The 14,618-nt window shown below is 37.0% G+C and overlaps 1 non-coding gene across 1 annotated transcript; it reads left to right on the top strand.

Annotated features, from left to right (window-relative positions):
- Window positions 1-243: 243 nt before the first annotated feature.
- LOC141669947 (small nucleolar RNA R71) lies at window positions 244-350 on the top strand. The gene has a single exon (XR_012554199.1). It is a non-coding gene; the product is annotated as a small nucleolar RNA R71 (small nucleolar RNA).
- The last annotated feature ends 14,268 nt before the right edge of the window (window positions 351-14,618 follow it).

The following is a 14,618-nucleotide window of genomic DNA, read 5'->3' as shown; positions in this document are numbered from 1 at the left end:
GTCAAAGCCTTAAGTTGGGTAGCTATAGCAGTTGCTGCATCCAACTCTAGAATTTCTGCTACTTTTACCTGAGTCAGTCTCTAGGAAGGATTCTAGTATTCATTAGCAGCCATCAGTTCAATCAATTCATAAGCTTCATTGTAGCTTTTAGCCCACAAGGCTCCTCCTGATGCTGCATCGAGCATGGGTCTAGAAGTAGCACACAATCCATTATAGAAACAGTTTATAATCATCTAATCAGGAATGACATGGTGTGGGCATCTCCTTAGCATCTCCTTCTATCGATCCCAAGCCTCACACAGAGATTCTCCAGTTTGCTGAGCAAACTGAGTAAGAGCATTCCTGATTGCAGCATTCTTCGCCATAGGGAAGAATTTAGTGATAAACTTTTGAGAAAGATCCTCCCATGTGGTGATAGACCCTGGTGGTAGAGAATGTAACCAGCACTTCACTTTATCCCTCAGAGAGAATGGGAATAGTCGCAGCTTAATAGCATCTTCAGTCACGTGATTGAACTTAAAAGTGTCAAAGATCTCGATGAAATCCCTGATGTGCATGTTGGGGTCTTCAGCTGGAGAACTCCCAAACTAAACTGAGTTCTCTATCATCTGATTCGTGCTTGACTTGATCTCAAAAGCGTTAGCCGAGATGGCTGGCCTGATGATGCTTGACTGAAAATCATTGATCTTTGGCTGAGAATAGTCCATCAAAGCCTTAGGAATTTCTTCTTGATCTCCCATCACTACTAAAGCTGGTTCCTCGATTTTCTCTTCTTCTTCTACATTCTCTTCATCCTCAAAAACTTCCTTTCGAACCACTATAACTTCTTCCTCAGCTTTATCCGGAGTTCTCTTACGAGACTGCGAACACGTATGCATACACGCTCGCTAGAGTACCTGAAATAAGACAAGAAAACAGATAAGTAACAATGTCCGAGTCAGTGAACTTTAACGATCACTGATGAAAAACACATAAACAAAAAATTAACACTGCAGTCCCCGGTAGCGGTGCCAAAAACTTGTTAGTCGCTAAACACGCGCTAATAATACATGCAAATATACGCGTTTGCAAGTAATATATAATTATTTCTAGTTCATTCCTACAAAGACTGACTTTGGTTAACTAATTAATTTATGCACTTATGCACCAGTGATATGGCTATTATTCAATGCTAAGACGAATAACAAATTGGGTTTTTGATTATAACTAAGTAAATAAGAATGGTTGAATTAATATAAATGACAAACATGGGATTCTAACTTCATTAAATACTTCATTCAATAGCTTTATTGTTCTTAACCTTAGCATGTAATGGTGATGACACTAATCAGATAACACGAAACTGATAAACGCCAACTTTTGTTGCACGAATACCATACTACCAGACATCCACAAAATAGATAGAAGCTAAATAGACACCAATTATATTGAGACCCTATATGTCTATAGAATTTGACAACATAAAGGTTTAAAGCACAAGTTATCTATCGTGATTACATAAGGCAAGTAAGATGGTTAAAATTACCTACGAACCATTCATAACAATAACACATGAACCTATGCTAGCATGGCAAGTTATATATCCTTAAATTCACTGTCGCTTCATAACACGCTATCTTATAAGTTCGCGATGCTCATAAAACGAATAAGCACAACCAATACTAGGTTATCATACAATCACCACACACTAAGGTATCGAAACAAATTAACTAAAAAAATCCATAAATAAATCCGATAGAACCCCACGATAACGATTAGCCCATAATCGGACTCATCATCAACGTAGGTTCCGATGAAAGTATGGTATTGTAACACCCCCAAATCTGGGGTCGGGGATCCGGGTTGTCACGAGTTCCATTTCCCTTAACAACACCCAATCTTAATAAATAATCAACTACTCTGTACTGTGACCCCACAATAAACACACACACCACAAGTTATAGTCTCAGAGATGAATATCCAAAAATAATCACAAGTCGTTTTATTCCACAATTATATGCCAATACACCTTAAACAGGTTTCTGAATAAATTTACATTTCTTTGCCATTATTACAATTCATAAATATACATAATCTGATACATCAAAAGTTGAAAGCCTAGCCTATTGGTAGTTCCTACCTCAGCTATGGCGGCATCAGTGCTTCTAGAAAACTGCGGAACGTCTCCTAACCTCTTGCGAATTGGGAGCTTGGTCCGGTTCATCTTGTCTATCTGATGTTGTGTGATGAAAGAAGAAAGCAAGGGTGAGCAGCAAGCCCACCAAAATAATATGTATAATGATTAACAATATATGAGCCTTCTCATAGTACTCATGAAAGTCTTGGTCAAAAGAAATGAACCAAGTTGATATCTTAATGCGATGAAGTCGCAAAATATTCAGTATATATATATATACATATATACTTTTCAATATATTGGAAGTCCTCTTCCATGCACAATATACACAAAGTCCCAGTGTATAACTGTATAAAAAAAATATCGTTGCAAGGTGATCTCATATATCTAACCTTGTCTCAACGTTTTTCTGAAAATCTTTGTCATTCATAAGACAATTATTAATTAGATATAAGTTTAAAAGACGAAGTTACAAGATACCCCAATATACTTATATCTTTCCCAAATACTACTTGAACTACCACCGTTCAAGTTATAATTAGCTTCAAAAGTTCATCACATAGATGAGACTATAAGGCAAGATTTGAATAGATTAAATCTTTAAAATATTATCAAAATAAAATGAAGTTACGAGATACTTCATTTGATGTAAACATCATTTTGAAAACTTGACCCTGCCAACACTCAACAATCGCCCAACCGTAGCCTTTCTATCGAAGTGCTCTGGGTAGTGTTGCAGAAATTATCCAATTGGATGATGAACTCATTACGGGAGTTTGCCGCGCCAGGAAGACCACTTACGATGATCAGTCGTAGTAGTACAACCCCACCATTTTATACATGTAGAGGAGAACCTTGTCGGATTTACTTGTCAACCGAACACTGAACTCCTAAGGAATGGACCGCCTTAGCGGAACTTCCAGGCCATTTGGGCCAATATAATAAGGCTGGGCCGGCGCTACTCGGCCACTTATGCCACTCCTAGTTCAGATGAAATCCATGACTCTGAAACGTAAAGCTTGTCCCCACTTTCCCCAAGCAGAAACTTGTTGATACGGCTCCACCAAGAAGTCGTATCTATTTGGAAAGGAGAACTCACCGATATTTCCCAGGCGATGCCTGTTAATGGATTAACTTGTTCCAAGAATTTTACTTCCCTGAGTGTTGGGTAAGTAATCAATTCATTTATCAAAACAGCAACCTTGTTGCGAATATAAAACACACCACAGAGCCGGATCCCTCAGGTTTTGAGCGAGTATTTAAATCCCCTTCGAAAGGAGGATCTTAAAAAAAATGAGTTTTGGGATCCGCTCTAACTTTTAAAAAAATCATTTTGAAGACTCGCAAAACATTTTTAAGAATGTTTCGAGTGAAGCTGATTTAATGAAGTAAATCAGTCCCCAGAATATTTAGAAAATGTCTGAATATTATTATTTAAATAATATTCCCATAAAGAATAATCTTTATAAAATAATTGAAGTAGAAGTATTAAAACTTATACTTGAAATGAATAGCAAATAATCAAAGATATACTTATACGAAAGTAATATCTTTATTTGAATAATCAAAAGTAAGTTTGATTATCGACACCTTATTCTTTAATACAATAAAGAATATTATTAAGTAATAAGCGGAGTCATAATACCTCGAATGAATACTATAAATAATATTCATAAAATAAAGGAGTCATACATCCTCAAATGAATATCCAAGTAATATTCAATAATAATATAAACTGAGTCATAAGCCCTCGAATGAATACTCAAATTAATATTCAATTAAGTAAAATAAAGGTATCGAATAAACCTTATTCGATCCATAGTTTTAAAAACTATATCCATATATATATATAAATATATATATATATATAATATACTCGGGAACATCGACTCCCGGTTTAGAAATATGTTCACCTTTTATCCCTTATACTAAGGGTATACGCAACTACTTGCTTATTTCTAGCATAGGTATTATGCAACTATAAGCATTGAAATCAACAGATAGATAACCAGATTACGAAACAGACATGCATATATACCATATCAGCATGCTCCAATATATCGCAAAATTTGCTAATAACAATCATGCACTATCACAAGATAATGCATATACATATATTTACATCACAACAACAGTATATCGGGTAGAAAACTTGCCTGAGCGACTGAGGGTTACGAATGGCTCGGGATGAGTCTGGTAACCTATAAACAACAAGTAAGTTGGAATTAAACCAAAGTCACTTGTAAATCTATACTCTAACCAACTCAGACTCTAACGCTCGTTTTGCGCTTACTGATTCTCTTAAGTCACTCGAGTACCCTCGGCTCCACCATTTTTAATAATTTAACCTTTACGAGTTTTAAGGCGATTCCTTCGCGAGTGTCTTACCAACTGCCTAACACACTTACCATAAATGTTTCATGCATTAATTAACCCTTTTTGGTCTTTAACCTATGTTTCAAAGTAAGGCGAGGGGAAAAGTTTCGTTCGCGAAACGCCGTTACTTGAAACGGTCGTTTCTCCTAAACCGTGCATCGGAATCAAACGAACTACATATCAAAACGAAGCTCGTAACATGATATATCTAAACATGGCAGTGGTCATAATCTAGCAGGGGGTTCTCGGGTCCTAATGTTATGCACAAAAACAGTCCAAAGAAAATCAGACGTTACGACGGCTATGTTTACGCGATTACCAATGTTTAAACTACTCCAATTAACCACCAACCAACTCATAACCATCAATACAACAAAACTTCACCTAAACCATACCACATCAGTCCATAATCTCCAAGGTTTTCAACTCAAACAACCACAATCACGACCTATGAACTATAATCAAGCTTCAATTACCAAAAACACTTCCAAATCAAACCAAACTACTAATAATCACAATCCATGCTTCTCATTTCACAACACCAACCATTAAACTTACTAACAAATAAAGTAAAGGCTAGGGTTTGAAGTTTATACCTTCCTTGGGAGGTGTTAAGTTGCTAGGAAGCCTTAGGGAGCCTCCTACAAGCTTGATCTTTCCAAAGAAATCAAGAACACAAAGTTAGGCTTTGAAGTTTCTAAAAGTCCGATTTAAAGAACTGTAAAAATGAGGATCTTACCATGATTATTCGGACGAGACTTGTGAACAAGAGTTGTAGGCCATCTCAATACCTTTCCAATGAGCTATAGAACACAATATTTGAGTGAGAAATGAAGGAGATACAGCAGTTTTAGTGTTCTGATTCTGTTTTGGCCGAGAGCATGAAGAACAATGCCTTGGTTTCTTTTTGATTTTGATGAAAAATGATTTGCTTGGCTTGGTTGCTTGGTTTTTGTGCTTGCTTTAGTCAATTACCTTCTTGCCCTTGAATTTGTGTGGTTACAAAGCCACCACACCTCCTTCCTTCCCATGTCATGCTTATGTCACCTTGCACATGTCATAATGCTCCCACTTGTCCACACCTTGTGGTTTGATGATGTCACAATCCCTGGCTTCTTGTACAAGCTTGTCTCTTGGTCACTTATTTGTTTTACGGTTCGCTTATCTTTCGTTCTCGTTTATCGTTTGAGGGATCATACCCGGGATCTTATTACTTAGGTTCCCTTAACCTTTCTCAATATATTATATTCCTTTTATGATCCTCTCCTATAATCCTTTAATTTAAATCCTTTTTATCCTGTTACCTTATACTCAATTCTCTCCGTATCTTGTGAATTTCCGGGAAAAATCAAAGTGTTCGGATTTGGATTCTGACGATCTTTACATACACTTATATCCCATATAAAGTACTAATAAAATCTCAGAATATCCATATCAGAACCCCTACATAGTGTGGCATGAAAAGTTTTCTCATTCAGCAAAAAAACTATTCATAAGGGTTTCAAAAATTTCCCAAAAATTGGGGTTATTACAGTCTCCCCTCCTTAAAAGGATTCCGTCCCGGAATCAGATAGAAAGTGAATAGGGATACTCTCTTAGCATTGCACTTTCTAACTCTCGAGTAAATTTTCCCACATTGTGGTTCTACCATCAAACTCTTACTAGTTTGATAACCCTTCTCCTAAGCACTCGTTCCTTTTTACTCTATACCCTTCCTGGTTGCTCCATATAGGTTACGTCTGGTTGCATGTCTATGCGCTCATATGCCCCTATTTGTCTGGCATCCGAATTACACTTCCATAACATTGATACGTGGAACACGTTATGAACTTGCTACAGGTTCGGGGGTAGGGCTAGCTCCTATGCTAACTTCCCAAACGTCTTAATATATCCAAGGGTCCAACAAATTGTAGACTTAGCTTTCCTTTCTTTCCGAACCTCATCAATCCTTTTCAAGGGTTTCTAAGGGGATACCTATAACATTACTAGGCCCCCTATTTCATACTCTTTGTCCTTTTTTGAGTCAAATCAGCATACCTCTTATGTCCATCTTGGGTTACTACCAGCCGTCCTCTGATTAGATCTATTATATCCCTGGTCCTTTGGACTACTGCGGGTCCGAGCATCTTGCGCTCTACAACTTCATCCTAACATAAGGGAGATCGACATTATCTTCCCTCAAGGATCTCATAAGGTGACACCTCGATAATGACATATGATCTATTGTCGTGATATAACTAAATCCGCGTTAAGTGATCATTCCAAATTCTTTCAAGTCTATTGCACAGACTCTCATTATAGCGTTTAGCATTAGAGCTTTTGCTTCTTAATACCCATTCTTTTCTAGTTCGTAATCGCTACAACCTTCCGTTCCTAATATTATACTAGTTATACTTTTGCTCGTTAGCGTTCTATAACCTTTTAATGACCACGACAACCTTAGTATCACGAATGTGTTTCCATTCCGCATACTACCACTACTTTATTACTCCTTTTTCAGTTGTTTCTATTTTCCAAAATTTGATCAATCAAATAGAAGTAAAGGAATTTGTTGAGAGATCACTATGATCATGAACACTTGTTATATTGCATAGTTAGTACAGAAGGTGGCCAGCCTTTAGTACTTGACAAGCAATTAAACAATAGATGGTATCCTACTAGGCTTCTATCACACAGATAGATAGTCATTCGGCAATACCTCCCCTTCTGGAAGGGTTGTTCTTCTCAGATTACATGAAATGAAAAGAAGAGAAAAGAACGAACTGAAGAGAATTGTATATATAAAAAATATATATATATATATACTGCCACAAAATATCTGGCTTGGAACCTACCTCTGAATTATAGAGGTTTGTCATAGGAGAACAAAACATAAACGTATTTATATCAGCATCAAGTATTATAGCATCGTATTTCCCATGCCTAAATATTTCTATTCCGTCCATCATTCTATGGACCCATGCTCTTCTTCGAGCTTATACACAATCACCTTTAAAACTCCCTCGATATCGAAAATCGAATCTGGGATCTCATTCTAGACCTCATCGTTACTAGAATCCATTTCTATACCGCAACCTTCTTCGTATGGGTAATACTACTCTTTATCGATAAGAAGGAATAAATATATCATAGGTAGATAATTGACTTAATTAGTCTATCAATGATAACTTATACACCACCACGACCCGATTAGTGGTACTTACTCTCAACATCCATTCCAATACAACTCTCACGGTTGTAAGTAATCAGCTCATTACTCTCAGAATCATTCCTACATTACTATGGCCCACCGTTGACCTACTGTAGTCATTCGTTTTCCATGAAGTTTTAATAGCTAACCATACGGAGTCCATTCATATCATATCGAATTCTTCTAAGGAGGTAACATGATCACCGTTCTTGATTCATGAAGAACACTCCTGATCCTGACGTACATTCATGACGTGAAGCAGATAAAATTGCAGAAGAGTTTCAATCAAAGCAACGATAGCAGGTTAATACCATTCTTAATCATATGCCTTAAATAGAAGACTTAACTCAAAGGTTCGTCTAGTCCTTTTGGAAACATGGTCCTGGCTTATCCCAAGATAGGACCTCCTAAGATAGATAGCCCGTTCATGGTGATTACACGAATTAAACTTTTACCAACTACTATTACGGTTGGGTATTACACAGTCATCAGAAGGAATGTCAATCTTCCAAACCATAATACAACCTTCACAGTTTTAACCATCATCACTGTATTCCTCTGGCACAAGCGCCTATAATTATCCTCTTACCTTTAAAGTGTCGGCCACCTCTTTGGCCTTTCCTGATATTAAAATTTCCTTATAGTCAATGTCATTTTAACCACCTCCAAATAAATTTTCTACCTTATTTCAATCACTGCTTTTGTGAAGATGTATTCCTTAAAATCTGATGAGTAAAAAAAAATATCACCATTTTTCCATAAGTTATTGCCTCAGTCGTTAGAGGTTAATCACTGTCACGACTGACTCTCAATCATACTTAGAACATCTTTTATCTTAAGTCTTAATTGCCCTGAATAATTTCGACCTTTACTGGTTCGATCCATACTTTCTCGTGGTTTAACACGTGCCCCACTTGGCATCATTATAATTATGTCATATTTCCTTTATCAACATTTTTATTCTTGAGAATTTCGAATATTTCCTTTCTCCTTGTAAAACCTCTAAGGTTATCCTTCAATCGTTCCTCCTGTATTCCCTATATACAGGGCATATCAAAATACCATTTACTGATACTAGAACCATTGTCTATATACTTCTAAAAAATTTCTCCACTGATCCTTAAAGGTTATTATTACCTTAATCCTTTCCAATTCATACTGTCAAAACTCATACTATCCCTATTAAGGGTGAAATGCCAACCTTTATGCATTCCCCTAGGATTCGTTTTAAGTTACCGATGTTCTATCCTTAATTCCACCTTTAAAAAGGTACAAGCATCCTTCCATGGATAAATAAAGTCATATATCCCTGATAAGGGTATCTTATTCAATCATTTCCACCTCGATAGTCTATACCGAATTTCACAATAGCATCCTTATTCAAGTTAAGGTCAATCCACATGGCCTCCAAAAGATAAAAATGGTTATCCGCTTTTCTTTCCTGATTTGGTAATGATCACATGGATGATCTGGAAGATATTGGTCGTGTTCAACGTGAACTTCTTCTTAATAAATCCTTATTTACTTTTGTTGTTTATCTCAACAGTCATCTCAATGTTGGGATATCTTTCATACCTGGCGTCTCCCTTCCTGGGTATCAAGCCACCGGTCTTACACTTCACATTCTTGAAGGTCACTTCCTTCATCCAATTTTCTTGATTTCTTACTTTCTTGTCTCCTCAGTCTATCCGCGTCTCATTATTTATCCTTCGAACTATCTCAAGGTTTCTTCGAATCCTCCCAACTTACAGGGGATAATATATATGTATCTCTTATGCCCTCAACCATCAATTTTAACTCATGGTGAATCACCCTCATCCTGACGATTACTTACTTTTCTATGTCTATTACTACGAGTCTTTAGGGTTTCCTCATACCCAACTTCCTTATCATTATTTCATGAACTAACACAACATAAGCATTGATTTCAAACATCCCGTCATTCTGGATTCGTATCCTCAGAACGAATCTTGACAACTTTTACAACTTAGATTCATAATTTATCATACTCCTCTGCCTTTGTTCTGACTCTAAAGCTTTTACACTATCTCCTTATCTTTGGGAATTACTTTCCCGAAAACAATTGACTGGACTTAAATCAGTTTATTATAATCTCTTGCTCCGTGCCTTCCTTGGCCTTTCACCAGCAGGTGGTCTCTCTCTTAGGAGGGTGAGTGATAAAAACAGTCTTTTGTGATTCGTCAATCATTTAGAATCTCAAATGATTCCTATATTTCCTTTAGCCAGGCTCTTGCCTCGACTAGGTCAACATGTTCCTTGGAACTCTGAGAGCTTAACGATTTAAAGGTCATGAAAGAATTTCCTGCCGCATTGTCCCCTCAGGGTGGTGGTTGGGGATAATAGTCTAAGTTATGTCTAGACAGGTCCATAAATTGCCATATAGGAGTACCGTCTCGGGTCTCCTTTCCTTACTCGACTTTCTGTTTCCTTAGTATGAAATGTTTCAACCTTCTCCCATAATCGGGGTTATCTTATACATTAAAAACCTTGTTTTCCACTCTATTATGTTATGGGTTCTTTCTTTCTTGATGGCAACCTCCCTGACTATCACACTCTGGGTTTGCCCTAAATCCTATTCCTCAAACTATGGCTCTCATCTAAGTTCTCATCCTTAAGCTCTTGAACTTTCGGAACCCAAATTCTATAGGAATACCTCATTATTCCCTTATCATCTTTCTCAGTATTAATCTCATATTTATTTGTTGGCTCTCTGCCTTCATTCATCACCTTTTTCTGGCACAATATGCTCTTTTCCAATAATTCGGTCTCTATTACAATCTCAAACAGCTTTTCGGTACCGGCTCCGGTTACCTTCACTACTATTTCCATTTTCTCAAAATCTCTTATTAACTCTCCCAAAGACATTATCATCTTGAGTCTCTCCTTTTTACTAATGGCATCAGCCACCATATTGGCTTTCCCCGAATGTTAAAGAATCTCCCAATCATAATTCTTGATTAGCTCTAACCGCCTCATCTGGCGTATGTTGAGCTCTTTCTACGTAAGAATGTACTAGAGCACTTATGGCTTAGGTAATTCTCGCACTTCTCTCCATACAAGTAGTGCCTCCAATCTTTAGGGTAAAACTATTGCCACGAGCCTAAGCTCATGGGCGGGGATATCGAATTTCATATTACCTTAATTGTCTTGACGCAGACGCGATTATCTTGCTGTGCTAAGAAGCACCCTAATTCCTTATGCGAAGCGTCACTTACAAATCACAAAATCTCCTTTTTCCATCCGGAAACGCCAACATAGGGGCCGTCACCAACCTTTGCTTCAGTTCTTAAAAGCTGTTCTCGCATTTCTCTGTCTATTCGAACTTCTCAGTCTTATGAGTAAGCCACGTTAAAGGGGCTACTATCTTTACAAACTTGAACGAACCTCTGGTAGTGACCGGCCAATCCTACCTCTGGTAGTCGACCCAACCAGGGTCATCAATTCATCAGTGGTCCTTTATCCAATCTCGTCAGGATCCTCCATGGGATCCTCCTCAGCAACTATCCCTTCTAGGACAATATCCTCAACCGCTACATCCTCAATATCAACATCATCCGGTCCTGCGTTAGGACGCTAAATTGGATCCACAATCTGATCTCCAATTAGTAATAAAACATCATCGCGTTGATGTTCCTCAACTTCAGGGTTCGGAGTCCCGCTACCATATACGATAACGAACTACGCTTCTATCGCTACATTTATAAGGGTTCCCATAAGGGTTTTAACTGTCAGTACTACGTTAGGTAGTCCGACTATGAACTTGGCAAGAGTTCTTATTATCTTAGTGAACTTATTATCTTAACGTCCCATCATCTCTGAGGTTTATAACGCTTGGCTCTGATACCATTTCTGTAACACCCCCAAATCTGGGGTCGGGGATCCGGGTTGTCACGAGTTCCATTTCCCTTAACAACACCCAATCTTAATAAATAATCAACTACTCTGTACTGTGACCCCACAATAAACACACACACCACAAGTTATAGTCTCAGAGATGAATATCCAAAAATAATCACAAGTCGTTTTATTCCACAATTATATGCCAATACACCTTAAACAGGTTTCTGAATAAATTTACATTTCTTTGCCATTATTACAATTCATAAATATACATAATCTGATACATCAAAAGTTGAAAGCCTAGCCTATTGGTAGTTCCTACCTCAGCTATGGCGGCATCAGTGCTTCTAGAAAACTGCGGAACGTCTCCTAACCTCTTGCGAATTGGGAGCTTGGTCCGGTTCATCTTGTCTATCTGATGTTGTGTGATGAAAGAAGAAAGCAAGGGTGAGCAGCAAGCCCACCAAAATAATATGTATAATGATTAACAATATATGAGCCTTCTCATAGTACTCATGAAAGTCTTGGTCAAAAGAAATGAACCAAGTTGATATCTTAATGCGATGAAGTCGCAAAATATTCAGTATATATATATATACATATATACTTTTCAATATATTGGAAGTCCTCTTCCATGCACAATATACACAAAGTCCCAGTGTATAACTGTATAAAAAAAAATATCGTTGCAAGGTGATCTCATATATCTAACCTTGTCTCAACGTTTTTCTGAAAATCTTTGTCATTCATAAGACAATTATTAATTAGATATAAGTTTAAAAGACGAAGTTACAAGATACCCCAATATACTTATATCTTTCCCAAATACTACTTGAACTACCACCGTTCAAGTTATAATTAGCTTCAAAAGTTCATCACATAGATGAGACTATAAGGCAAGATTTGAATAGATTAAATCTTTAAAATATTATCAAAATAAAATGAAGTTACGAGATACTTCATTTGATGTAAACATCATTTTGAAAACTTGACCCTGCCAACACTCAACAATCGCCCAACCGTAGCCTTTCTATCGAAGTGCTCTGGGTAGTGTTGCAGAAATTATCCAATTGGATGATGAACTCATTACGGGAGTTTGCCGCGCCAGGAAGACCACTTACGATGATCAGTCGTAGTAGTACAACCCCACCATTTTATACATGTAGAGGAGAACTTGTCGGATTTACTTGTCAACCGAACACTGAACTCCTAAGGAATGGACCGCCTTAGCGGAACTTCCAGGCCATTTAGGCCAATATAATAAGGCTGGGCCGGCGCTACTCGGCCACTTATGCCACTCCTAGTTCAGATGAAATCCATGACTCTGAAACGTAAAGCTTGTCCCCACTTTCCCCAAGCAGAAACTTGTTGATACGGCTCCACCAAGAAGTCGTATCTATTTGGAAAGGAGAACTCACCGATATTTCCCAGGCGATGCCTGTTAATGGATTAACTTGTTCCAAGAATTTTACTTCCCGAGTGTTGGGTAAGTAATCAATTCATTTATCAAAACAGCAACCTTGTTGCGAATATAAAACACACCACAGAGCCGGATCCCTCAGGTTTTGAGCGAGTATTTAAATCCCCTTCGAAAGGAGGATCTTAAAAAAAATGAGTTTTGGGATCCGCTCTAACTTTTAAAAAAATCATTTTGAAGACTCGCAAAACATTTTTAAGAATGTTTCGAGTGAAGCTGATTTAATGAAGTAAATCAGTCCCCAGAATATTTAGAAAATGTCTGAATATTATTATTTAAATAATATTCCCATAAAGAATAATCTTTATAAAATAATTGAAGTAGAAGTATTAAAACTTATACTTGAAATGAATAGCAAATAATCAAAGATATACTTATACGAAAGTAATATCTTTATTTGAATAATCAAAAGTAAGTTTGATTATCGACACCTTATTCTTTAATACAATAAAGAATATTATTAAGTAATAAGCGGAGTCATAATACCTCGAATGAATACTATAAATAATATTCATAAAATAAAGGAGTCATACATCCTCAAATGAATATCCAAGTAATATTCAATAATAATATAAACTGAGTCATAAGCCCTCGAATGAATACTCAAATTAATATTCAATTAAGTAAAATAAAGGTATCGAATAAACCTTATTCGATCCATAGTTTTAAAAACTATATCCATATATATATATAAATATATATATATATATATAATATACTCGGGAACATCGACTCCCGGTTTAGAAATATGTTCACCTTTTACCCTTATACTAAGGGTATACGCAACTACTTGCTTATTTCTAGCATAGGTATTATGCAACTATAAGCATTGAAATCAACAGATAGATAACCAGATTACGAAACAGACATGCATATATACCATATCAGCATGCTCCAATATATCGCAAAATTTGCTAATAACAATCATGCACTATCACAAGATAATGCATATACATATATTTACATCACAACAACAATATATCGGGTAGAAAACTTGCCTGAGCGACTGAGGGTTACGAATGGCTCGGGATGAGTCTGGTAACCTATAAACAACAAGTAAGTTGGAATTAAACCAAAGTCACTTGTAAATCTATACTCTAACCAACTCAGACTCTAACGCTCGTTTTGCGCTTACTGATTCTCTTAAGTCACTCGAGTACCCTCGGCTCCACCATTTTTAATAATTTAATCTTTACAAGTTTTAAGGCGATTCCTTCGCGAGTGTCTTACCAACTGCCTAACACACTTACCATAAATGTTTCATGCATTAATTAACCCTTTTTGGTCTTTAACCTATGTTTCAAAGTAAGGCGAGGGGAAAAGTTTCGTTCGCGAAACGCCGTTACTTGAAACGGTCGTTTCTCCTAAACCGTGCATCGGAATCAAACGAACTACATATCAAAACGAAGCTCGTAACATGATCTATCTAAACATGGCAGTGGTCATAATCTAGCAGGGGGTTCTCGGGTCCTAATGTTATGCACAAAAACAGTCCAAAGAAAATCGGACGTTACGACGGCTATGTTTACGCGATTACCAATGTTTAAACTACTCCAATTAACCACCAACCAACTCATAACCATCAATACAACAAAACT

Source organism: Apium graveolens, chromosome 6 (genome assembly GCF_009905375.1).
Source record: "Apium graveolens cultivar Ventura chromosome 6, ASM990537v1, whole genome shotgun sequence".
Lineage (NCBI taxonomy): Eukaryota > Viridiplantae > Streptophyta > Magnoliopsida > Apiales > Apiaceae > Apium > Apium graveolens.
Note: the sequence above shows the minus strand (reverse complement) of the source record. Positions and strands in the feature narration are given on the sequence as shown.